We start from the raw sequence: 26,997 nt of genomic DNA, 5'->3' as shown, positions 1-26,997 counted from the left end.
CTATTTCTACTACTACAACCAAGAGAGACCTGATTAGTTATGAACCAAAAAATTGTCATCTCTATTCTTTTTCAACTGGTTTGGGATATTTAAAAATGCTAGTTCTCCGTTGATACGTTTTTAATGAATACAAATTGCAGTGCTCCAAAATGTAGTTCACGCTTGCTTACTCATTTTTACACATATTGTATATTCAATTTTGCTCTCATTTATATTTTCTTTTGTCAATTAAGGGATATTGACAAGTAAGTCTATTTACCATGTATTCATTCTACAAAAAGCAAAATTAAATTTCCTAGAGATGGCTTTGAGCAATAGGCTTGATCTGACATATTTGGCATTAGCCAGGTTGAGCTGTAATGGTTTTCAACCTTAATAACCATATACATTTCTTATGGGATGACATGCTAATGTTATTGAGCTACATTCTGAAGACATGGAATTAGTGGATTTGTATTACTCTGATTTAGAATGTTTCTCCAGTCACATGTGCTTTAAAATCTGTCCTGCTTCAGCTCTTTATTTCTGAATCTTAGTTAAGAATACTGCACAGGTAACTGCGTGGATAGGCCAAAAAAAAAAGTAGTGGGTGGTAGCAATTAATTCCAGGTATGTGTTTATGTTTGGGGGAGAAAAGGTAAGATATACTAGTAGGGCTGTCAAATGATTGTACTAGTAGGGTTGTCAAATGATTCTCTTTATATTTTTGTGATTTGGTTCTGTGATTTCATTAGTGTCTGTAATTCTAGGTGTAAAGACTCCTTTCCTCAATTCAAATCTAAATAATTCTAAATAATCTGTGGAGAGTAGCCTGGGACACAAAGAAGTTAATTTGCTTTTTCAGGACAACATTGTTTATCAGAAATAAGACTAGACTCAAATTTTTATGACTGATAATTTGGGAAATGGCAGTTTAAGAGAAAACTTGATTCCCTAGGGCACTATTTTTAGATATGACACTAGCTTTTCTGTCTCATATAAGAGACAGAAAGAATAATGGTTATATATATCTTTTTAATTTTTTTTCTAAATTTGGCTAGCAAGGTGTTTATTTTTAAATAATTAACTTCTAACAAAGGCAAAATAGTATAGAGAAGCCAGGAAGTTGCCTAAGCTATCCTCAGGTTTAACTTTAAATCAAGTCTCTAAATTGATTATAGAGAGAGAGGACCTATAAAGAGTAATAGTCAAACAATTTTCCCATTTAAGGTAGCTTGGAAAGACTTCAGGAAATATCAATGTCACTTGGATGAAAAGGGAATGCAGCCCATTTCAATCTCCTCTGGAAAGAGATTCCACAGGGAAAACTCCAAGGAACATTGTTGTGAAACTCCAAAACTACAATCTCAAGAAAAAAATTACTCCAAGCTGTCAGACAAAATAAATCAAACAGCAAGGAGCAACAGCCAGGATTACTTAGGATCTGGCAAGGTCTACAATAAAGAATTGAAGGAACAGGAATGTTTATATCCCTAGGTGGGAAAACAATATCTGTAACTCTTGAGAATTGTGTGGCACTGGGACAGACAAAAGAGGGCATTACATGGACTGAATATATGGTTGTGAATTTGATGTGAGGACATCAAAGAAAAAGACATCAAAGGTATGTATTGGAAAAAAGAGGAAAGGGGAGGTGTAATGGGAAAATTAGTTCACATAAAGAGGCACAAAAGACCTATTACATTAGAGAAAATAAGGAAAGGGCAATGAATATTATATGAAGCTTAATTTTGGTTCAAAAAGAGAGTAGCTTAATTATTCAGTTGGGTTTAAAATTTTATCTTACCCTATAAAAATCAGGAGGAGAAAATGGAAAGAAAAAGGAGGGACAGGCTAGAAGGGAAGAGAAAAGATTTGAAGGAAGGGGCAAGAAAAGGGGGAAGAGTGATAGAAGATAGGGCAATAGTGAGTGTTATGGGTTAAAAACAAAATACTACTAAGGAGGGACAGGATGGAAAGAGAGAAAAAAGTATATATAAGGAAGAAAATGGAATGGAGAAAAATACAGAACTAGTAATCATGATTATGAATGTAAATGGGATGAAATCTCCCATAAAACAAATTAATAGCAGAGTAGATTAAAAACCACAATCCTCCAATATATTGCTTACAAAAAATACATTTGAAACAGAGACACATAAACAGAGTAAAGGTAAAAGGCTGGAACAGATTTTATTATACTTCAACTAAAGTAAAAAAAAAAAAAAAAAAAAAAAGCAGGGGTAGCAATTCTGATTTCAGGCAAAGCAAAAGTAAAAATTAGATCTTATTTAAAAAAAAAGATAAGAAAGGAAACAACATTTTGTAAAATGGTACCATAAATAATGAAGTAGTATTGATACTAAATGTGTATATACTAGGTGGTAGAGCATCCAAATTCTAAACCAGTTACACGAAGAAATAATCAATAAAACTATATTAGGAGGAGGGAACACAACCTTCCCTTCTCAGAATTAGACAAATCTAACCACAAAATAAACAAGAAAGGAACAAAGAGGTTAATAGAATCCTGGAAAATCTAAATATTGAGAGACCACTGAAGAAAACTCAATAGGGACAGAAAAAAATACATATTTTTCTTGGCAGTTCAGGCAAAAAAATACCAAGTATTTGAGCATAAAAACATCACAATCAAATGCAGAAAGACAGAAATAGTCTATGCTTCCTTTTCAAACGATGACTCAAAAAATTATATTCAATAAAGGGTCAGGGAAAGATAGACTAAAACCTAATTGGAAATTAAATAATCCAATTCTAAAGAATAAGGGGGATAATCAACAAATCAAAGAAACAATGCATAATTCATCCAAGAGAATGACAACATACTAAACATATTAAAGACATATTAAACTATGTCATACTATGTACTAAAAACTATGGGATGAAGCCAAAGCAGTTCATAGAGTGATTTTTATATCTCTAGATGTTTCCTTGCATAGAATAGAAAAAGAAGGATCAATGAATTGGGCATGCAACTAAAAAAGCTAGGAAAAGAACAAATTAAAAATCTCCAAATTATAAATTCTGAAACTCAAATCAGGTATTAATAGCAGTGAAACTAAGAAAACTATTGAACTAATTAATAAAACTAAGAGTTGGTTTTATGGAAAAAAATCAACAAAATAAATAAACATTTGATTAATTTGATTAGAAAAAAGAAAAAAAATACCAGCATCAAAAATGAAAAGGGTGAACTTGAGAGTGGAGAAGAAATTAAAGAAATAATTAGGAGGTATTTTGCCCAACTGTATGCCAATAAGAATGACAGTCTAACCAAAATGGAATATTTACAAAAAATTAAATTGCCCAGATTAACAGAAAAGTAAATAAGTTAAATAGTCCCATTTTAGAAAAAGAAATTGAATTGGCCATTAATGAAATCCCTAAAAAAAATAATCTCCAGAGCCAGATGGATTCACAAGTGAATTCTACCAAGCATTTAAAGAACAATTAATTCCAATTCTAGACAAAATATTTGGAAAACTATGAAAAGAATGAGTACTGCCAAATTCCTTCTATGACACAAAGATGGTTCTGATACCTAAACCAAGAAGAGCAAAAACAGAGAAAAAAAATTACAGACTAATTTCCCTAATGAATATTAAAACAAAAAATTTTAATAAAATTTTATCAGTGATATTATAGCAACTATTCAGTAGAATGATAAACTATGACCAAATGGGATTTATACTAGAAAAACAGGGCATGTTCAATATCAGAAAAACTATTGCCATAATCAACCATATCAATAACAAAATCAACAAACAAACATCATATGATAATCTCAGTAGATGCAGAAAAATCTTTTGACAAAATACAGTCTCCATTCCTATTAAAAACATTAGAGAGCATAGAGATAAAGACAGCTTTCCTTAAAATAATAAACAGTATCTCTCTAAAACAAACAAGTATAATCTGTAATGGAGAGAAGTGGGGCATATTCCCAATGTGATAAAGAGTGAAACAAGGATGCTCATTTTCACTACTATTATTTAATATTGTACTAGAAACATTTGCTTTAGCAATAAGAAAAGAAAAAGAAATTAAATGAATTAGAATACATAATGAAGACATAAAACTGTCAGTGTTTGCAATGGTTATGATGACATACTTAAAGAATCCTAGAAAATTATCCAAAATACTATTTGAAACAATTAACAGTTTTAACAAAGATATAAAATGAACCCACATAATTTTTTTGTGTTACTGACAAAGTTCAGCATCAAGAGCTAGAAAGAGAAATTCCATTTAAAATAATTGTGGACAAAATAAAATATTTGGGTATTTACCTACCAAGACAAATCCAGAAAGTATATGAACACAACTATAAAACACTTGTCACACAGATCAAGTCAAGTCTAAACAATTGGAAAAATATCAATTGCTATGCGTCGGCCGAGCTAATAAAATAAAAATGACAATTCGGTCTAAATTACTCTACTAGTTCAGTGCCATAACAAACAACTTCCAAAGCATTATTTTATAGAATTAGAAAAAATAATAACAAAATTCATCTGGAAGAACAAAGGCGAGAATATCAAAGGAATTAGTGGGAAAAAAAAACTGCAAAGCATAGTAGACTAGCAGTCCCAGACCTTTTAGGTTATAATATAGTTTTACTATATTATAAAGTAGCAGTTATGAAATCCATTTGACTAAGAAATAGAGAGGTGGATCAATGGAATAGGTTAGACACACATGACACAATAATCAATAACTAAGGTAACCTAGCATTAGATAAACTCTCTAACTTTAGCTTCTGGGATAAGAAGTCATTATTTCATAAAAATTACTGGGAAATCTGGAAAGTAATATTTCAGAAATGTGGCATAGATCTATATAACAAAATAAAGTAAAAATGATTACATGATTTGGGCATAAAGGGTGATACCATAATCACATTAAAAGAGCAAAGGATAGTTTACCTATAAGATCTTTGGATAAGGGAGGAATTTATGATCAGAAAAGAACTAGATAATATTATGAAATGAAAAATGGACAACTTTGATTACATTAAATTTAAAGTTTTTGTTGCACATATAAAAGCAACAGAAACAAGACTTAAAGAGAGGTACAAAGCTGGGGAAAAATGTTTTTACAGCCAGTGTTTCTGATAGAGGCCTCATTTCTATTGTATAGAAAGAACTATTTCAAATGTATATGAATACAAGTCACTCCCCTATTAATAAATGATCAAAGAATATGAACATACAATTAAAGCCATCTATTGACATATGAAAATCACTATTGATTAGAGAAATGCAAATTTCTCAACTCTGAGTTATCACCTCACACTCTCAGATTGACTAGATGACAGGAAAAGATGATAAATATTGAAGGGGATGTTGAAAACTAGGACACTAATGCATTGTTGGTGGAGTTGTATAATGATGCAACCCTTCTGGAGAGCAATTTGGAACTATGCACAAAGGGGTATAAAGCTGTGCATACCCTTTTACTCAGCCTTGTCATTATTTGGTCTATATTTCAAGGAAATTATAAAAGAGGCAAAAAGACCAACATATGTAAAAATGTTTGTAACAACTCTTTTTGTGATAGAAAAGAATTGGAAAATGAGTAGATGCCCATCAACTGAGGATGAAGAGAGCAGAACCTATACAACATCTGTATACAATAGCATCAACATTGTGTGGACAATTAACTATAACAGACTTTGCTCTCCTTATAAATACAACATTCAAAGTAAGACAATTCCAAAAGACTTATGTTGGAAAATCTTATCCACATTTAAAGAAAGAAATATAAAGACTTACTGAAGATTGAAGCATACTATTTTCACTTTTATTGTTATTATTTTTTTTAACTTTTCTTTCACCATATGACTAAAGTAGAAATATATTTAACATGATTATACATGTTTAATTTATATCAGATTACTTGCCATCTTAGGGAGGGGAGAACAGAAGGAGGGAGAAAAAAATGAAAATCTAAATCTTATAAAATTAGATGTTAAAAATTAATACATTTCTTAAAAAGTAACTCTTTAATGAGATCCACTAAAGATTAAATAAACATTTTTCATTCAAACCACCTTTCTTATTGTAATTATTACATTTTGTTTGCTATGAAAAGATATATTTTGTGTTTCTCTTTATTCTCTTTTTTAAAAATCCATTTTCTCCAGTTTTTATTGTTAGTCTTTCCTCTTTTTTTGTAAATATAAATAATCAGACAAAATGCTGTCAAATTGTTCAGTTTTTTCAAAACCTATAACGTTATTCAGAAGAAAAACTTTTGGTGTGTGTTTGACAAAAAAAAAATCAAGCATTTACTACATACAAGCATCCTACTTGATATTAAGCATATTAAGATGAAAAGACATAATACCTGATCTCAAGGAGATCATGATCTAAAGGTTTTCTGCCTATAAACACATTATATTGTTAAAATAGATTCTAGAAAACTAAATATATCAAGAAGAAAAATCTTTATTTAATCTTTTTTTTTACATTACAGGAAAAAAAACAACAATGTTAATATTCCTTATATTATTAAGACCATTTGAATTAACAAACAAAGGAGGTACTCTTTTTATTCCATTTTAAAAATTATTTTCTGTTACAATGATGATGATAGTATACCAATTCAGAGATATTCCATTTCTTACATATATACACTATAGAATGAATAATGTGAATAATTAACTATATTATTGAAAGCTTTTTTTCTTCCATTAACTTTAGATCCCTCTGGTAATTTTAGTGTTTTAAAAAAATTAATACACATGAGAATAAGTTCTTCCTGGTCTAGAATCATATCATCTTCTTTAAACCTCAATCTAAGGAGACAACTTGTTCATTATACTCAGCTAAAGATATTTGAATCCACATATACTGCATGATAAAGTCATAAGATGCCGTATGTGAATGTATAATTTAATAAAATTAATAAAAATTTGCTCAAATTTCCTTACATAGAAGAACATGATACAAATCTCTGCAGAGAGTTAGCAGCTAGCTCATATGTAGGACTCCTTTAAAAATACACACACACACACACACACACACACACACACGCAAATACTTTTGTACTATTTCTTATTTAAGATGGATAACAACTTTAGATAAAACTTTATTAGGTAGCTCAAGAAATTGCCACTTCTCATCTTATTTTATTAGGATTCTGATTTTTAATTCACTCTGCCAATCGCTTCCCATTTTATGGGAGAGTTCATCCCATTCACATTGACAAGTCATGATTACCAGCTTTGTATTTTCCTCTATCTTATTTTCTCTCCTACTTTTGTTTTCTCTTTCCACCCTGTCTTCAGTAGTGTTTTTTTTTAACCCAACCTCCCATTACTTTATCTCCTATTACCCCTCCCCTTTTATCTTAACTTTTTCTCTAGTGTTCCTTCTCTTCCTTCTCTTCATCTCCTCCTTTTTCTTTCTTCTTTCTCCTTCTACTTCTTTAGAGATTTAGATAAATTTCTATGCCCAACTTACTGATTATTTACTCTTAGAACCAAAACTGATAAGATCAAGCTTTAGACAGTGTTCATTCCAGTCCCCTTCCTCCCTGCTGCTTTCCCTCCATTGTAATAGGTCTTTTGTGTCTCTTCATGTGAAATAATTGTCCCAGTATAGACCTTTTCCCATTTTTTAAAAAGTCTTTTTCTTTGATTTCATCATATCAGGGATCATTCACAACCACACCCTCAGTCCATGTGATGGCCCCCTCTGTCTCTCCCAGTGACAGATAACAGCTCTCAAGAGTTACAGATTTTTGTTTCATCTAGAGATATAAACAGCTTGACTTTAAAATATATATTTTCCCCCACCTCCGTTTGCCTTTCTATGGTTCTCTTGAGTCCTCTGTAGATTAAATTTTCTGTTTTGTTCTGTTTTTTTTTTCAATAGAAATGATTGAATATTTCTTATTTCATTGAAGCTCTGTCTCCTCCCCTGAAAAGATGATGCTCAGCCTTACTGGGTAGTTAATTCTTGGTTGCAACCCCAGATCTTCTCTTTTTAACAAACAGTCTGGTTTCCCAGTTTGCCTTCTAAGCTGGAACTGGAAGCTGCCCCACTGATTTGCTTCTCTACTGAGCCAGGACTGATTGTCAGTTGCTAATTTGCTGTGATTAAGATCTTCTCACAGACTTTTCCTGTGAGTCTGAACTAACCTGAGTACCCTTTTCACCCCAGTGAGACAGACCTTTCTTGTAGTTTTTCCAGTCTATCTTGAATTGGAGAATGGTTCTATTCTGTCAGACTCTGTTCACAGGCTTGGTTTCATGTGATTTTTGAGGGAAACTCCCCACTTCTCATTTTAAAAATAATAAAATGTCACACACTTCCTCCCAAATTGAGCTTGAATACTAATTGTTGCTATTTTTTCTAATCATATGTCTGATCATATCATTGTTTTACTTCAAATATCTTCTCTGTCTTTCCATAGTTATGAGGATAAAATCCAAGCTCCTTTACCTGGAATGTAAAGCTCTCCAGAATTTGGCTCAGATTTCATGTTATGTTCTTCCCTTTTATGTATTTTCCTATTCAGTCATCTATTCTCCAAAAATGATTGTTCCTCTCCTGTCCCCATGCCTTTGTATTAGTGATTGTTCCTTTATAACTGGAATGTTATTCCCTCCTCACCTTCACTCTGTAGAACCCTACCTTCCTTCACAGCACTGCTCAGGTGACCACCCCTGCCTACTCATTCCCACATTTACTTGAATTTGATCCCTCTTGAAAGTGATTTTTATTAGGAACAGAGGATCCTAGTATTGGCAATTGAAATTGAGAGACATCTCAGATGTGATCTAGTCCAACTCTTTTTTTCTACAGAGGAGGAATTTGAAACTCAGCGATGACAAGTAATTTTCTTAAGATTATGAATTGAGTGGCAGTTGGGTTTCAAACTCAAATTCTTCACTTTTGAATCAAGGACTATTCCACTTTCCAGCAGAATTTAAGGGATTGTGATAAAAATCTTCAGCCTCTAGTAGAGCACTTGGCACATAGTAGGCACTTGATGAATGTTGATGGGATTGAATTGCATCTGAGGGGCTGTCTGTTCTTCCCACACTACACATCTCTATTCCACAGAATGAACCCTATTTATAATTTCTGAGGAAATGTAATTTTTGTTCCTGACTCATAGGTGTTATAAGTGAATATCTCAATCTCAGTAATGGATGTCTGTGAATTTGTGACCCTAAGCACTCTTTAGAGTTGTTTTTTTTTAGTATTGTTATACCAATGCAGGTAATTGGATTTGATGTAGCCACTTAAATAATTTTACAACTGACACTTCCATCAAGGTTACCTCATTGTGTCTTGACAGTCAGTTCTCAAGAGTCATCACCCTTAAGAGAGAAAAGAGGATAACTCTCAATCAGCATGCATGTAACATATCTATCTGTCTTGTTTGGTTAAAGTGTAATCCTGGTGAACAGAGGGACATGGGCTAGATGACCTCAAAGTCTTACTCAGTCTGTGATGAAAGGATTGTCAGAAATGTTTTTTGTTAAAGTTGAATGACTTTGGGACAAGGTCTGTGAAGTTTGCATTATGACTGCATAATATCCTAAACCTCAGCTTGAACCAAGAGAACCAAGAGAAGAATTATTTCTAATGATTGACAGCATACCAGAGTGGAAAGAATGCTGAATTACACGGGCATCAGAGAGTCTGGATTTTAGTCATTGTTCCATCATTTCCTTGCCATATAACCTTGTCATAATTACTGGAGTCCTTTAGTGATAATTTCTACTTATATAGTATATTATAATTGTCTTACAACAACCTTGTAAGGGAGAATATTTATAAAATGCTTAAAACAGTTCCTGCCACATAATATGTGATTAATAATACTCATTTCATTCAACCCATTTCACAGATCATGACAGATAAAAGTACTGATGGATTACTTCAGGAGGTCATGCATCTAACTATGTGAATGATCTTAAGCAGGAACTATTTTACTTTTCTATTTGTATCACTAATACATAGCACAAGTGATTTGCACAAAAAAAATTAATAGATTTTTTTCATTTATTCATTCATAACCTGACAACATAACATATAGATACAGATACATAAAAGCTTTTTTAAAAAAATATTTGTCTGACAACAAGGGAAAAAATTGAAATAATTTTGAAAACAGTGAAATAACTATATTGTAAAAGGGAAGCAGGATCTCTGATTTCATAAGGGTAGGGAAGACTCTTCATCATTGCAGAACAACTTATCTATCATCTAATCAACAAGCATTTATTAAGCATAAATTCCATTCCAAACCCTCTACTAAAGCTAGAGATGAAAACGCTGAAGTAAAAAATATTTCTTTGAAGAAGCGTACATTCTATTGGTAAAAATATATATTTATAAAATAGGTTTACAAAATATTTGTCAAATGAATACACAGTTGTGTGTGTAGATAGCTATTTGGAGATAGTCCTTTGGCTGGAATCTTGAATGAATAAAAAGTCTGTAAGATACAGAGATAAAGCCTAGGATCAAGAAATGGAATATCAGTTAGAATGATAGTGAATAGACCAGTTTCCTTAAAATGTAACTGGTCAAATTCTATAAAATTATCTAGGGGCACTAAGAAGTTAGTGTATTTTTCCAGTCATACAATCAGTATGTCTCCTAGAAGTAGGACCAGAATCCATTTTTTTCTGCTCCCAAGGCTCCCTCAACCCATTCTAATAAGCTGCTTCTGAAATATTTTATATGTATAGGCAATCTAATGAAGCATGGGTAGGGAGACTTACAGATCAGTCCCTTCTGCTGGGCTGCATGTGTTTGGACTTAGTGCTAAGTATGCACAATAATTGGTTCTTGATTGATCCATGAATGGGACTGAATGAAAGATAAGGCTTTGCTTTTAAAAGAGAGGCTAAAGTCTCTACCCTTTTCTTTTCTTCTTTTGAGTGTATTATTTCAGACTCAGTCATACAACATGTTGATAGCCTCCTCTCCTTCCAGAAAGGATATGGAGAGAGGATTTCTCTCCTCTCCTTTTTTCTTTGCCAAGGGAGATACAACTGAGAGGCCATAGCAATGTGACCCATTCTTTGTATGCTCTAAGACAAAAAACAGCAACATCCAGTCAGCAGGCCACATAAAACTAGTGAAATCATTTTGTCTGGCTCAGTCAAAGTAACCACAGGAGATAATGAGTTAAAAGCTGGATATAAAAATCTCTCACTGCTTGAATTCTATAAATGGATAATTTTGTATGGTACATAAATAATGTAACAAATATCCAAATGACTTTTGACATAAAAATAGTTCCCCACCCCTGCTTTAAGAGATGTTCCTCCTACCCATCCAAATCCAAATCATTATTATTATTATAATAATTATTAATGAATTATTATTATTGTTATTATTAATGAATTATTATTATTGTTATTATTAATGAAGCTCTGTGGAGATATTAAAAATTCAGAGGAAGGACTCCACTAGTGGGCAAATCTATAGAAATGATTTATATGGACAAAAATCAAGCAGAGATCAACTTTGATCTACCTTAATGATGGATATATTATTGATTGAAAGCCTGAGATTTGAGAGGAAGGGACTAGTCTAAGTCCTATGAGGGGAAATGATATAAATGTATGCATATAAATACATGAAAACATGCACATATTCAGCACATAAAGCTATACATATGTTGTATACATACTATATGGTTATATGTGTATACATATCCATATACACATAGACATATGTATACATATACACATACAGATAGACATGTAGAGAAGGAATAAAGGACATAATAAGTACTATATAAATGTAAAATACTATAATTATAACTGTTAATTTATTTTTATTATTATTGTTATTGTAATTATAATTCTCTTATTGTTTTATTGCAACAGTCTGATGGTTGGTCTCTCTACCAATCCATTTTCTAATCAGCCATCAAAATGTTCTTTCTTCAGCTCAGATAGACTATGTCACTTCCTCCCCTACTTAATAAACACCAATGGTTCTATCACCTTCAGGATGAAATATTTGGCATTCAAAGCTCTTCAACTCAACCTCTCAACTTTCCACTTTTGACATTAGTCTCTTTGTTGTTCTTAAACAGGATATTCCATCTGTTGGCTTGGGACATTTTCACTGCTTTTTCCACATTCCTGGAATGTTCTCCTTTATTTTCATCTCTTGACTTCCCTTGCTTCCTTCAGCCAACCTAAAATCCTACAAACTCTTTCCACAAAGGAGCTTTTATAAGCCCACTTAATTCTAGTGACCTCCTTGTTTTGATTATGTCCAATTTATCCTATATACACCTTACTTATACATAATTATTTGCATGGTGTTTCCTCCTTTATGTTGTGAACTCTTTGAGAGAAGTGACTTTTTTTTCTTTCTTTGAATCTTAGCACAGTGCCTAGTTTATTGAACGATTGCCTGTGCTAATTCTGAAGAACACAAATATAATGATAAAAAAGAAGCCATACCCTTACCCTTTACACATAAAGAGCTCATATATACAAAAGTGTCTGTACATGCATGCAGGCATGTGCATTATGTATGCATGTATATGTATATATAATAAAGCATGTGAGTGAGTTTACAACATTTGGTCAAAATTCACAGAATATCATTAGCTTCTTCCTGTGGAATAGTAGAGCCTAGTGACAGGAAGTGGCATTCATGAGGAGAATTATGTCTCATAATTTTTTAAAATATTAAGCCCTTATTTGTTGACAACAATTATCTATTTATGTACTCAGTCTATTTTCTGCCTCTTCTCTATCAAGTCTTTTTATACTCTGATTATCTCCAAAAGAAAGGTATAACTTGGCTATACCTATTTTCCCAAATGTTCTGCTGAGTTTCTGTTTTATATTTATTTAGTACTTTTTCCTATAAGAAACAAAATATAATCTTAAAAGTTTAATGAAAATGAACAACTATTATTACTCTTTTTCAACTTTGCAGTATTGCATGAGGGATAATTTACACGGTATTGTCTTATTACAATTTTTGCCACAAGAATGAGGTGTCAGATTTTTATTACCTTCTGTATATTGAGAATTAGAGTCGTATGGCCTACTACCATAATCTTCACTGTATTTGGCATTTTGATAGACTAGCTCTCTTCCTCCTCCTCTTTGTAGTTTTACTAAATTGTAGAAAATACAGAAATGCTCAATGGAGAAATGTGTAGATTACTGGAAGGTCAAGCTAATGAAAAAGGTAGCTACATTTCACAAATAATAAGGAATACTGCAAGACCAATACTTCATTCTCATGTAAAGACTGAAATAATAGCAGATAAGAACATCCCTATAGTCAGACTCTGAAAAAAAGTGATAAAATAAGTGACAAATTTAACCCATTCTGCATAATTATAATTCTTTAGACTTCTGGGTACAGGTCTTTGAAAAAATATCTTCAATTAAAAAACTCACTTTCATTATCCTAACAGGATAATGAAATGTATACCAAATATGTAAAATATATTTGTACCTTATTCTTTGTAAAAGGAAATCTGTTTTATTCCTGTCTTCTTACTAGGTTGATAGCAAATCACTTATTGCTCACAATTCTCTCTCTTTTTAGAAAGAACATGATGATTAAGTTGGCAAAGTTTTATAAAATATGACTTGCAAAGGTTTGTTATTGCTTTTTTATTGCCTTTTTTTCAAAATTAAAGGTAGTATCAGACAATTTCACAAATTATAAAATTTAACTTAATATATAACTAATATTATGGTTACTTATGGACAATGCAAAAGATGAATGATGTGTTATACACTAGGCTGTAGAAAGTTATTGATTACTAATTACACACACAAAAAAGGAAATGTATGGTATATTATTAAAGAGAGAAAGGGAAGTTAGTCAGTCTTGAAGTGAGAGTAAAGAAAAAAGATGAAAAAAAAAGAATTAAACTAAATATACTTCATGTCAAGAAACCTAGAGAAAAAGGCAAGAATACACTATTGCTCCTCCATGGAAAATTCATGGAAAGTTACACACAAGTTATGCCAGATGAAAGTGTGAACATGGGTTCCAATCTAAACAACATCAGGTTACCCAGATAGAGTCACAGATCTATCTAAGAAGTGGTCTTACTATTGCACTTGAAAATATTAACTTCCTTAATTTGAATTAAATTCAATTCTCCACCCTACCTTACACTCAATAAATAAATAAATTAAGGTATGTGTGTGAGGAGGGGAGGGTGATACATGTATACGCCTCTTCCTAAAGACCAAGGACTTTGACTGATCCTAACTCTGACTGTTCCTGTGGCCCTCCAGAGAGCTAGCTTGGACATTACATTCAATCTCCATAGTTTTTTTTGTTTTTTTTTTTTCTGGACGCCGATATAATTTTCTATCCAAAGTTTATTGGAATTGCCTTGGATCATTGAACTACTGAGCAGAACCAAGTCTTTCATAATTGATCATCCACCTTCTTGCTGTTTCTGTGTAAAATGAATTTCTAGCTCTGCTTTATTTTGCTCAGCATCAATTCATGTAAATCTTTCCAGACCTTTTTAAAATCAGCTTGTTCATCATTTTTTCTAGAATAATAATATTCCATTACCTTCATATGCCATAACTTATTCAGCCATTCCCCAATTGATGGACATCAACTGAGAAGACTTACATAAACTTATGTAAAGTGAAATGAACAGAACCAAAACAATTTACATCATAATAATAACATTCTAAATCCAAAGAACTTTGAAAGACTGAGGTACCCTGATCAATGCAGTGACAAGCCAGATTCCAGCTTCCAGAGCACCTGGATTATATTATCAGCCTTCTGACACAGACTCAGAATGAGACCTAGGTTTTTGAACATGACTGAGAAAGAAGACTTTTTTTTGACTATACATATTTTGGATTTTGTTTTTCTTATTATTTGTATTTTTAATTAAAACTTTCCAGTGAGATTACAGAAATAAGGAAGGGAGAGAATATTGCTCCCCCTTATTATCTGTATTTCTCCCTCTCCCCATATCCTCTTCCAAACCTGTGTTCATAAATCGTGTTTTATTTAAAAACAAGTATATAACAAGAAAATTGGCACAAAATCATGAAAAATAAAAATATCTAGTTCAAAAAGAAAAGAGGATCATATGATCACAGACTGAGTTGGAAGAAATGATATATGTCACTGAGTATAAATTCTTCATTTTACAGATGAGGGAAATGAGGCACAGGGAAGGTAAAGGTTTAGCCAGGCACATGGCTAGTAAGTATCTGAGCAAAATTCAAACCAGGATTCCCTGATTGGAATCAATTGAATGGAAGTGTTGTGTTCTGTCTCCAAGAATTAGAAATAAATGATGGAAATTCACAAATGGCTCTCTGCATATAGGACAGATAGTCTATAGAAAATTCAAGGAAGGATGCATGAGTACATAAGATAAGAAGATATGGATTGGTGTCTAATATCAATAGTGAAGACAGTAAAGACATTAATGAGATAATTAAACTAACAAACTACTAAGGCTTGATAAAAAAATCATCCTACCTATTTGCCCTTTATCTTTAGTATTTCTCATTATATTTTATAATTCCTATGCTCAAAACCTTGAAATCGTCTTTGAATCTTCTTTTTTTTCTCTGCTCTCAAACCAGATTTCTGAATTTAAAACTTCAATATTTTTTACCTGTTTTCATTTCTTTTCCCAAATCCATAACTTATTCCAATATGCTATTATCTTGTTTCTGAATAGTCGTAGTAGCCAAATGACCTAGCTATCACTCTTTTCCTTCTATGTGTTTTATCCATCATATAGAGGATAGTAAGAGTTATCTTTTTCATATGTATGTTTCCTCAAAGTTGTAGTGCAATTTTGAGTCTTCATAACTTAAAATTACACCAAGACATTTGAAAAATATGTTTGTATACTTAATTTCTATCACATCTTAAATTTCACCATGATTTCTAATTGCCCCTCTAACAAAGTTAATTTTAAGATTATGTGGTACTCTCATTTTTCTCCTATTGTTTAATTGATATTATTTTTAATTTCATTTTATGGTGTGGTGCCAATTCATACTGGAAACTTACTCACTGATACAAGCATTTAAAACATAATGGGACATTCTACTGAATTGCAGTGATCACCTAGCACTTTTGTCCTTTCCCTTAGGACCCTGTTCGGTTCTTTTTTTAACTCTGAGATATCAAAATATCTCAACTAATCAGAATAAATTGCTATATTAATTTATGCTAAAATGACAATGACTGGCAAGTATTAATGTGGCTGACTATCAAGGATATATATTTTTAAAAGAGAATAAGCCTTAAAGAAGTTTTATGGTCTAAAATACTTAAAAGGTCAGCCTTGGTTTGGCTCATTCAGGAAGACCTCTGTTCAAATCACATCTCTGACACATTGCCAGTATAGAAGTTGCATAATTTCACATTGTTCTGAGTACATTCTAAGTTGCAGAGAAGGTATCCATTTGCATTTTTAGGAGTGAATGGTATTCTTCATTGATGCATGGAGTTTTCTCACTAAAAATTTCTTATGCAATGAAACCATATATTTAGTTCACAAGAAAACACCATCACCACCACTCTGAAACCACAAGAATAAATCTTGATGGCTGTATTTTTTCCTTAGTGGTAAAATGGTGAACAACTTGATTTTTAAGTTTTGGACTTTTTAAGGTCCTTTCAAATCATATTGCATAAGTGGCCTCTGACTATCAATAATTTACTCTGGCTTTCAGAACTTAGTATTCATTTTCTATACACATCGGATGATCAATTTATTTTGATTGACTTTTATGTGTATTATTCCATAAAAGGTTAATAAACACACAGGAATAGGAGTTGGGGAGAAATGGAACCATATTTTTTCATGATCTCCTACAATCAGGAATCATGTGGTGATTAATGGTTAATGAGGTAATAAGGATTCATTAGTCACAAAATCATCAAATTTAATATCCTAGGAAAAGACTTTACTTTTGAAGCAACTGGCATTGTGTTGTTCCTGGCGATGACTTTTACAATAGTTTATTATAGGGTTAAACATTAACCTTAAACATTAAAATTTTGTCAACCTATCCAGTTTAGTTTTAAGTAGTCATTTTCCTAATGTATGAAAAGTTAATACAAAAGAATTAAAATCCAAAATTAGAAAACAAAGTAAAATATTATATTTGCATCACCTAGGAATTTACTGCAATTGCTTTTTAAAAAACATTGATTTGTTTGTGAACTTAAGAAATAAAATAAGCCTTTCAATATTATGGTAGAATAGAAAAAAAGATAATTATGTATGAAACTGCAAATCTATTATGTATAATTTGCTATTGCTTTTAAATATATAATAAAGCTATCATGTACCTTTCTGTTTACCCTCTCACCTTTTCCAGAATACTAACATGCAACTTTTCTAGGAATAATATACTATACATAAAAAATGATGATTTATCATTATTGAGTTCTTAAGTGCAAACATTTACATTGCAAAGATAAGATTTAGAAAAAAAAAGCCTGTTCATGGTAAGCTTTCATTCTTCTGGGCCTATTGCTCAATTGTATAACATCTTTTATTAGTTGTTAATGTTTTTGAAATATGGTTTAAAATGTTTTATCTATGCATCATTCTAATGCTTAGTGTAAAAAATATTTTAGCACTGGTCTGTTACATCTATTCCATGACATATGAATATAGTTATCACAATGATTTGGCAACAATAAAAAGAATGATGTTATTTTAATTTTCAGCTGTACATTTTAGTTTTGGAGAAAAAAAAAACCTAGCAACCAGAAGGACGGGGAAAATGCGGATATAGCACTTTATTGATTTAGTTTGAGATATGTTATCTAAAACATATTCATTGTAACCTTCTTTTATTGGATTATTGCTGAAGTAAGTTTTTATGTAAAATATTAAAACAACAATCTATGCATAGGTCTATAGAATCAGATGTTTCAAGGAAAGAGAAGACCTATTATCATCATCTAGGTGAAATTCTTCAGTTAAATTATATGCATACAGTAGAAAATTTAAATTTCTATGAATCCTCATATCAGTGTGCCAGTAAGTGTTTAACAAACATTTTGCTAAAACCATAGACACATTTTACATTTAATTTGCATTATTAAATATTTTCTCTATCACTTTGTTAAATCTAGACAATCAACAAAAAATAATACATCATAACGAAGTTTGTCACATTTGCTGATTTTCTAGATGAAAATGCTTATGCTGAAAATAATATAAATACTAGTTATATAGTTCCTACTATGTGGCAGGGATTTGCTAATTACTTTTAAAAATACTATCTCATTTGATTTTCATGAAAACTTCAAGAGATATTAAATTGTTCATGAGAGCCAATATGAACTGGTTCTATCATAATACTGTCTCAAAATAGTTTAAATTCATAAAAACTTTAAAATAACCAAGAAAATGGAGAGGTAGTGGTTTCCAGACAACTATATACATATACAGTGAATTCTAAATTATTAACTAGGTTAAATTAAATAGGAAGGAAGCTCCTATTATGTGGTTGCACCATACAAAACACAATAATTATTTTTCATTTGATCACTACAACAATCTGAAACAACTATCATTGTCCAAATTTTACAGTTGAGATATCTGAGAAAGACAGAAGTTGGGTAATGCATAGGGTCACCTAGCAAGTAAAACAACTGAGTTCACATTTGAATTTAGATCCAGATCTATCCACTATACTACTTATCTGTTTTGTAGTAAAAGTTGTGGGTAGGGAGAAGGAAAAGCTTAATTCAGACTTTATATTGAAAAAATAAAACTAAAATAATGAAAATAAAGCTGATTTTACTTTATAGTTACCAAAAATTGAAGCTATAATTGCTCTTTTTTCTTTTCACCTAGGAAAAAAAATTGCTCTGAAGCCCTCCTCTCCTCATTGATGAATCATTACTATAGAGCACTATTTCAGAAGCCTCCCTAACCATGTTTCATTTTAATCCTAACCAGACTCATGTTCTAGGACTTTTATTACTTCATAATAGTTATTTTACTTAAGTTAATGTACCTTTTTTCCCACTACTTTTTCAGTCTCCCCTCTTTCTGTGGTCTTCTTATATAGGAATGTAATTTTCTAGAGGGTGAAGAATATCATTTGTGCATATATTTGACTAGCCAGACTTAAAACAATGTCTGAAAGAAAGTGTTTAAGGGATGTTCTATCTTCAAAATTCAAAATTTTCTTTTTTTGAATTACTTCACGTAATTAGAGAACTACCTTAAAGATGTTGATCATGATAGGTGGGAACAAGGGAGAGTAAATACTAGCCCTGAGTGGGAAAAATTGTTCCAGTGAGTACTGTTTTATAAGTGGTTGATTCACTTATGATTATTTTCACGTTATGACTTTTGCTTCTCTTTGTAACCTTAGAAGAAGGAAGTGTGACAGAGTTGATAGAGAACTGGCCTTGGAAAATCATGAAGTCCCGTTTCTGACATGTTCACTGTGTGATTTATCCATAGCCAGATAAGCTATATAGAAAATAAAGTTCTCTGAGTTTATGGGGAAATGAGATAAGAGTTTGGGAATTTATTTATTTTTATTCTTTTGATTGTGATGATTATACTAAGAAACGTGATGAGGGTTAAAGTGTACTTTGTAGGGCAACAGGTATCTAACAAGGTGAAATAGAAGGGCATTCAAGACCAGGGCAAAACAAAGTAAGAAAACACTCATATTTGGTTTGGAAAAAGAATAATCTAGACCAGTTTAATGGGAGAGGAGTATTCATTTACAAAAAATATTGTGAAATAGGACTGAGAGCTTAGATTATTCTGGAAACAGGGAAAATAACTCCTAAATACTTCTGAATAGAAGAATTAACATAGAGGAGAAACAGAAGGAAATTACTATGGTGGTAGTATTGTGAATGAACTGGAATGAAGAAAGCAAAGACAGGGAAAATTAGCTATTGGCATATTATAATACTCCAAGTAAAGACTCTTGAAGACTTGTATAAGAATAATGGGAGTGAAGTACAAGAATGGGATCAATTTAATGCCTCATACCTTGGTAATTGGAAATATATACAATTTCAGAGAAAGGAGTTAAAAATGACTATGACATTGCAAATTGCATAACTATAATGACATTTGAACCACTGACAAAATAGAATGTAATGAGTGTATTGGAGGAATAAAATGACTAACTTTCGTTTTAGCTACATTAAATTTGTGATAACCAGGAGATAGCTGAATATGACTACCTAGTCAGCAATATTAATTTAAAATATAAACTAATCAGCCCTGAAGTCAGGAGGACCTGAGTTCAAATATGAGCTCAGACACTTAACACTGCCTAGCTGTGTGACCCTGAGCAAGAAACTTAACCCCAATTTCCTTAGCAAAAAATAAATGAATAAATAAATAAACAATAAACAAATTAAGAATCAATAAATGGGTCAAAATTCATAGACACCATTTATCTTAAAAAATATATATACTTGATTGCTTTCGTCTGAGGCAGCTGGGTGGTGAAGGAAACACTGAATTTGGAGTCAAGACTTGAGCTCTGATCCTCAATAGCTGCCTGGTTTAGTAAACCTCTGTGAGCCTCAGTTTCCTCTTCTGTAAATGAATGTAAGAATATCACTTTCTTCACCAGATTATTGTGAGGAATAAAAGAGATGATGTGAAAGCAAATTAGAAACTTTAAAGCACTATACTCATCCTCATCTTCATCCTCATTGTCACTCCTGTATACTTATACCTCCTCCCTAAATGCTTACAGAAATATTTTTCAAAAAAAAAAAACTATCATTTCTTTTATGGTGAATATATTTCAATATGGTCTGACTTCAGTGCCTACCTGTCTGGTGTGACATTGCTCTTGCATTTTCAAAGACCATACCAGCAAAACAAATTTTAAAAGCTTTAAATATAGGTCTTATGATTCACTCTGGTTAAAAAAGAAGAAGAAGAAGAAGAAGAAGAAGAAGAAGAAGAAGAAGAAGAAGAAGAAGAAGAAGAAGAAGAAGAAGAAGAAGAAGAAGAAGAAGAAGAAGAAGAAGAAGAAGAAGAAGAAGAAGAAGAAGAAGAAGAAGAAGAAGAAGAAGAAGAAGAAGAAGAAGAAGAAGATGAACGATGATAAAACATTTCAGCTATAGTAATGTATGAAGATCATCTACTAAGAGAGAATGATTTTGATTCCCTTCACTGGAGGGTACATCCACATACATGAAATGAAGCATCCTTTACATATTGAAATGTAATGAGCATGTCGCCAAGTGAAAAATATGCTTGGCCCATACTGATCAAAAAATATAGAAGCTGAAACAAGTAGACATTACATAATTAAAATGAAGGGTAATACCCTTCCCCCATTAAAGATGAGAAGATATTTTGCACATAAATAAGCTATTTTATCATCTGGCAACAGTATTGGTATGGCCTGATGCTCTGGAGAATACTGTTTTATTCATCTTCAGGGCTGAAGGGTGCTAAACTATTTCCTACATGTTAGAGCAGTGGGAATTTCAAAGGTTATAATCTCTTAGAGGAACCTGACAACATTGGGATTTAGTAATAGCTTTATAGATGGAAATGGTGGTTTCTGAAACAGCATTAAAGCAATTTGTATATTTGGGAAAGGAGTTCGTTTTACTCCTTTAATCTGCCATCATCGGCAATTTTTTCCCCTTTTCAGTTCCTATAGATAATGGATACTACTTAACAGAGTAGGTTTTAGTTATGACCCTCATTTATGCCAAAGTGTCCTTGAATTATGGATTCTGGACACCTTAATCACTTTAAGTGTTATTGAAAATTTAAGCTTATCAAACAGATTAATTGATTATTCCAGAATTATGTGTTATGTTAACTCTTCATGCTCATTCAGTTGGCTCTGTTGTTAAAAATTGGTATTTAAAATAAATACAGGTGTCTGCATCTACATTTCATATCTAAAACTTTTTAAAGTCCCTCTTTAGAAAATGTATATTCAGATTTTAAAATTCTATTTCTATTAGAATCTAATCTCATTTGTTTCAGTCAGACATATGCCAAAGATAAAGTATCTGGTACATGCTGAATTTGGAGCTAGAAGACTTGGGATCAAATTCTAGTTGTGTACTTACAAGATATATCTTGAGGAAATCATTTCAACCATGAGCCTCATTTTATTAGTATAGAAAATGAAGATTAGAGGTAATCTCTAATGTCCCCATTAGCCTTAAATCAGAATTTACGATCCTGCCAAGTATATATGTATACATATATATGTATATGTAATGAATTCAGAGATGGACAGAACCTTAAAGATCATCTGGTTCAAGACTATCCTTCATCTCCCCTGATCTCAGCAGAACTAGCAGAACTAATGTGAGATATGACCTTATACAAGTACACGTGTGTGTATACACACACATATATGTATATGTATATGCATATATAAAATATGCAAATACATTTCTATATAGTTATATACATATAACATTAATTCTATATTAACTTATAACATGTATTTTCTATTTATAAAATATGCTAACATGTAACTTGTTATATAACACACACATATATGTGTGTGTGTGTATAAAAATTTATCTAGCAAAATTGGTGTATCAAGTAAAAAATATTCTAAGATTAAAGTTACAATGAATTTCCTAACTCTGGAACTACTACTAGACTTTATGTGAAATCTAATTATGGATTAATGAGGTAGCAAAGTAGAATTTAAAATACTTAGCATTGGAGAAACCATTTTAACATCATATTGTCTGGAATAGCCAAACAATTATATCTGTGGCCCATGGAATTAGGATCATATGAATTGTCTTAGAAGTACACTTTATAATTTGTCTGACCCAACTCACTTATTCACACACAAGGAAGCTTAGGTTCAGAGAGATTAAGTATCTGTGCAAGGTCAAACTGTGGGTTAGCTAGTACCATAAATAGTATTAGTAGACTATGTTTTCTAACTTGTCAATTCTTCAATCTCAACAGAGTGCCTTTCCCAATTCCTACTATGTAATATGAAATAAGGAAAAGAGTGGGTTATCAGGCCATTATTTTGGGTGACAAGGAACACATAAGGTGAGATGTGGGTGTGTACATGTGTGTATCTGTGTTACATATTAGGTAAGAATATCCAGAAAAGAATTCATAAAGGAGAATGAAAGAACACAGTTCAGTGATGCTATTGAATTATATTTCATAATTCAATCTAGGAAATAAATATTAGATCTCAGATTCTCCAAGGCATGACTCACTTTAGTACAGTAGAATCATTGAATAAAGTAACACTAATCAATCTTGGAATCACTTACATGAAGAAGAGGAAGAAAGGGAAGGAATTTTAGATAGATCTAGATCTCTTCCATCAACCAATTTCTGAATATCTTTAAGTCCATCACATGTACCAAGAAACCACTTTATTTTTCAAAATTTTTCTTTTGTGAGATCAATCTATATCTCCACACTGGAAAGCATAGATGTTGTCAAATAAACAACAATAAACACCTAAGCCTTTGATGCATTAAATGATTGTTTTTTAAGCCCATGTGTATATCTGTCTGTATACAGATAAAACATATGCCAGATAGACCCTCCAGCTAGAAACCATCATTTTGATAAGTGGATGACATAATGTCATGTTTCTCCTTAAGAACTCAAGAGAGGATTAATGAACACTCTAGCTACATAGTAGAAGACTAAGATAATGTAAAAAAGAAGAAAATTCAGTACTTGAAGTGAAATCCTCCATATTCCTAGATACAGAAAATAATGATTTATTATTTTAATCATTTGATTGCTTATTGATAGAGAGGCCATAAATTTTTATATCATTTTAAAGATACTGTGGCTACTAAGAATAACTACTATGGAAAGGAGAGTTTAGAAAATGCACCTCACTAAAATAACATTCTGGTAACCTATTAACCTCATATAATGACAACAATGCACTCCAAGGCAAGAGACATTTACTCATAATTGGTAATAACAGTATTCATATCTTGCATGACCATCATATATTTAACTATCAATTTATCTGCATCACATGTACATTTAGTCTCTAGATATTGTATATTAGTAGCTCTAAATATTTCCAAAAGTTAAGACAACTATCACTTCCAAACAATTTTTAAAACTGTAAACAAGTTTTAACATAATAATAATAATTGTACTTAAAGAAAAAGTAAATTGGAGTACCTTTCCAAATAATTGATGATATAGCTCAATAAAGAATTTACTATATTTCATAGCATTCATTACAAAAAAATCATTAAAATTTTGGAGAGATCTTCCACAAATAAATGATTTCTTTTAGTTCAATAATAAAGTAAATTAAGTAATTTACTTAAGTAATCACCTAATGATAAATCCACTCACTTAAAGTTTAACCAAGTATTACACTTATCATCTTTTAACATTTTCCTTTACAATGCTTTGGAAGAAAGACCAATGGCTATAGAGCCAAGGGAACTGAGTTTAAATCCTAGTGCTGCCAACTGTGTGATAAAATTCAATGTAATCAGATTTCTTATCTGTGAAATATAGAGATTTGATTAGATGGTTGTTAGAGTCTTGTTCTAAATTGTATGGTTTGAAAACATAATACATTTCCAGTTACTCAACTTTATAGATGGACTGCTTCTTTTACAAAAAGTATTTTTCCAGTTTTAATGAAAAATATGTTTAAAGAAGCAGAGCAGTCAATAAAAGATTCTAAGATTGAGATTTAAATGATACCTCAGAGATTCTTTAGTCTGTGTCTTTCCCAAACTCAGGTTGTAAATAGCAGAGAAAGGATTTGAGTCAAGATCTTGTGACCCAACACTACCCCTTACCAAAAAAACAAAACAAAACAAAACAAAACAAAACAAAAGTTATCTTTCTATAACACTATTCCACTAGTATTTCATGTGTCCAATAAGAAATCAATAGCTAATATATTTTATGACATGGTTTAATTCTCTGCATGAAGATAATTGAGCATTGACAATAAATGTGTTCTAATCATTTCATTAAACAAAAAATCACATGGCTAAATACCAAAGCAAATGTGAAATTTAGTCAGGGGGTTTTGCTTCAAAAAGAGTAAATAAACCTGAAAAACTTACTCCCTTATACATTCCTCACCATTTGAAAAATACACTGACATTAAACTATTAAAATTCAATGTAAAATACCATTAGTATATATATATATATATATATATATATATATATATATATATATATATATATATATATATATATATATATATATATATATATATACATATAAAATGGGATGAGTTACCACAACTAAGGCTATGTAGTCATAGTCACTTAAAAAAAAAGACTTAGGCAATAGAAGAGTCACAAATATCAAGATGTTAATGCTTTTAGGAAGTTATTACATAAACATAAACACTTACTGTTATTTCCTTGCAGCAAAATCTATATCTACAACACCAGCTGGAAGTTATTGCCTGTAAAAAAGTCAGAAAAAACATGAATATATTAATTTAAAATACAATGCACTCTGAATTGTAACAGCTAATAAGCCTCTTTTATATTAATAAATAAGAAATATAATGACCATAATGTCTCCATTTTAGTTTCCTTGCATGAATTAAGAACTACAAATGGCAAATGAAAATTATGTCTGAATGCACCTCATAACTTGGAAAATACAATTGAGAAAGCATAAGAAAACTTTCTGTTATAGAATAAAGTTATTCTTTATAAAAGGGAGAAAACCTTTGCTAAAACAATAAAGAACATATAAAAAATCACTCTTTCTCTTACCATGGTAATGAATAATCTGATAATCAGTTATCCTTGAGTGAATTTAAAATGGTTTTAATTTTCATTTGAATCACTCTCTTAATTTATCTTGTTAAACAGAACTTTTTTAATCTAGGAAAGTAATTTGGAAAATGACAGAAAAAATAGGATTTGATTCATTTGGGGGACACATGTACTTCTGGACACTCAAACACTGTTCAGTTAGACAGATTCCATCACAAATAGCTATTGCTTAGGGGTGTAGTCAGGGGTCTTCAATTATCTGTTCTTAAGACTTATTTTTATACACAAGTTGTGTATTATACACAAGGTGAATTAAGATAATAATTACCTAGAACAGAAAGGCCAAAAGAAGGCATTTGTAAGAAACAACACTGAGGCAAAGCCAACTCCTTCCCAAACTATGCTTAGTCATTTTTTAAATTAATTTTTTAAATCTTTAAAAAACTTTTAAAAATTATTTTTAAAAATTTATCTTATTTTAAAATTTATGTCCATAACAGTATAATTTTAAATGATTACATACAGAACTGCAAATATGTACAATTTGCTTTTCCTTTTTTTAAAAAAATTCAACAAATTTATCATGTAAATTTCTTTTTCTTCTTCCCCATATTTACCCTAGAAATGGCCAATAGAAACAAATTATACCTTAATTATTCATTTTAGTCAAAGTAAATATTTGGACATTATATTAAGTAACAGCGACACATCTAGATTAAAGCAAAATCATAGAGAAAGTTTTGTAATCAATAATAACAAAAATTTAAAAAATAAACAAAATCCAAAGTTTTGATAGTCGTGTATACCTTCTGAACTCTAAAAACAAATATTCTACTTTTGGAAAACTTAAACCTCTGTATATATACATAAATGGTCCCCCATGTTGTAAATGTATCAAGAATTTTAAAACACTATTATATCAAATATTATATTATAAAGCATATATTTATAATGTAATTTACCTACAACATAAAATAGCTCAATCTCAAATTCTGTCTCTCTGTTTCTTTCAGTTTCTCACTCTCCATTTTTCTCCATCTCTGTCTTGGTCTCTGTGTCTCTCTGTCATTTACACTCTCTATTTCTATTTCCATCTGTATCTGTCTGTCTTTCTTTTTCATCTTCCTTTCTTCCCTCCTTCCCTCCCTCTTTCTCAGCAATGTAGTTTTATCTTTGGGCAACATAAATAAGGAACAAGTAATAATATGCATACAGACAAATATCTGGAATTAAAAAAAAATGCCCTCCATATCTCACTGTATAT

General features: G+C 31.2%; 1 protein-coding gene across 13 annotated transcripts in view; it reads right to left on the bottom strand.

Annotated features, from left to right (window-relative positions):
- The window catches only part of TENM3 (teneurin transmembrane protein 3), a 3,351,339-nt gene that overhangs the window by 2,263,896 nt on the left and 1,060,446 nt on the right, over window positions 1-26,997 (bottom strand). For all 13 annotated transcript variants that reach the window (XM_074276236.1, XM_074276245.1, XM_074276241.1 and 10 more), the window contains exon 4: window positions 25,358-25,411. The gene's annotated coding sequence lies outside the window, so the exon portion shown is untranslated. The remainder of the gene's footprint in view (window positions 1-25,357; window positions 25,412-26,997) is intronic.

The sequence above is a fragment of the Sminthopsis crassicaudata genome, chromosome 6 (genome assembly GCF_048593235.1).
Source record: "Sminthopsis crassicaudata isolate SCR6 chromosome 6, ASM4859323v1, whole genome shotgun sequence".
In the NCBI taxonomy this organism is placed as follows: Eukaryota; Metazoa; Chordata; class Mammalia; order Dasyuromorphia; family Dasyuridae; genus Sminthopsis; species Sminthopsis crassicaudata.
This window is presented reverse-complemented; position numbering and strand designations above follow the sequence as displayed.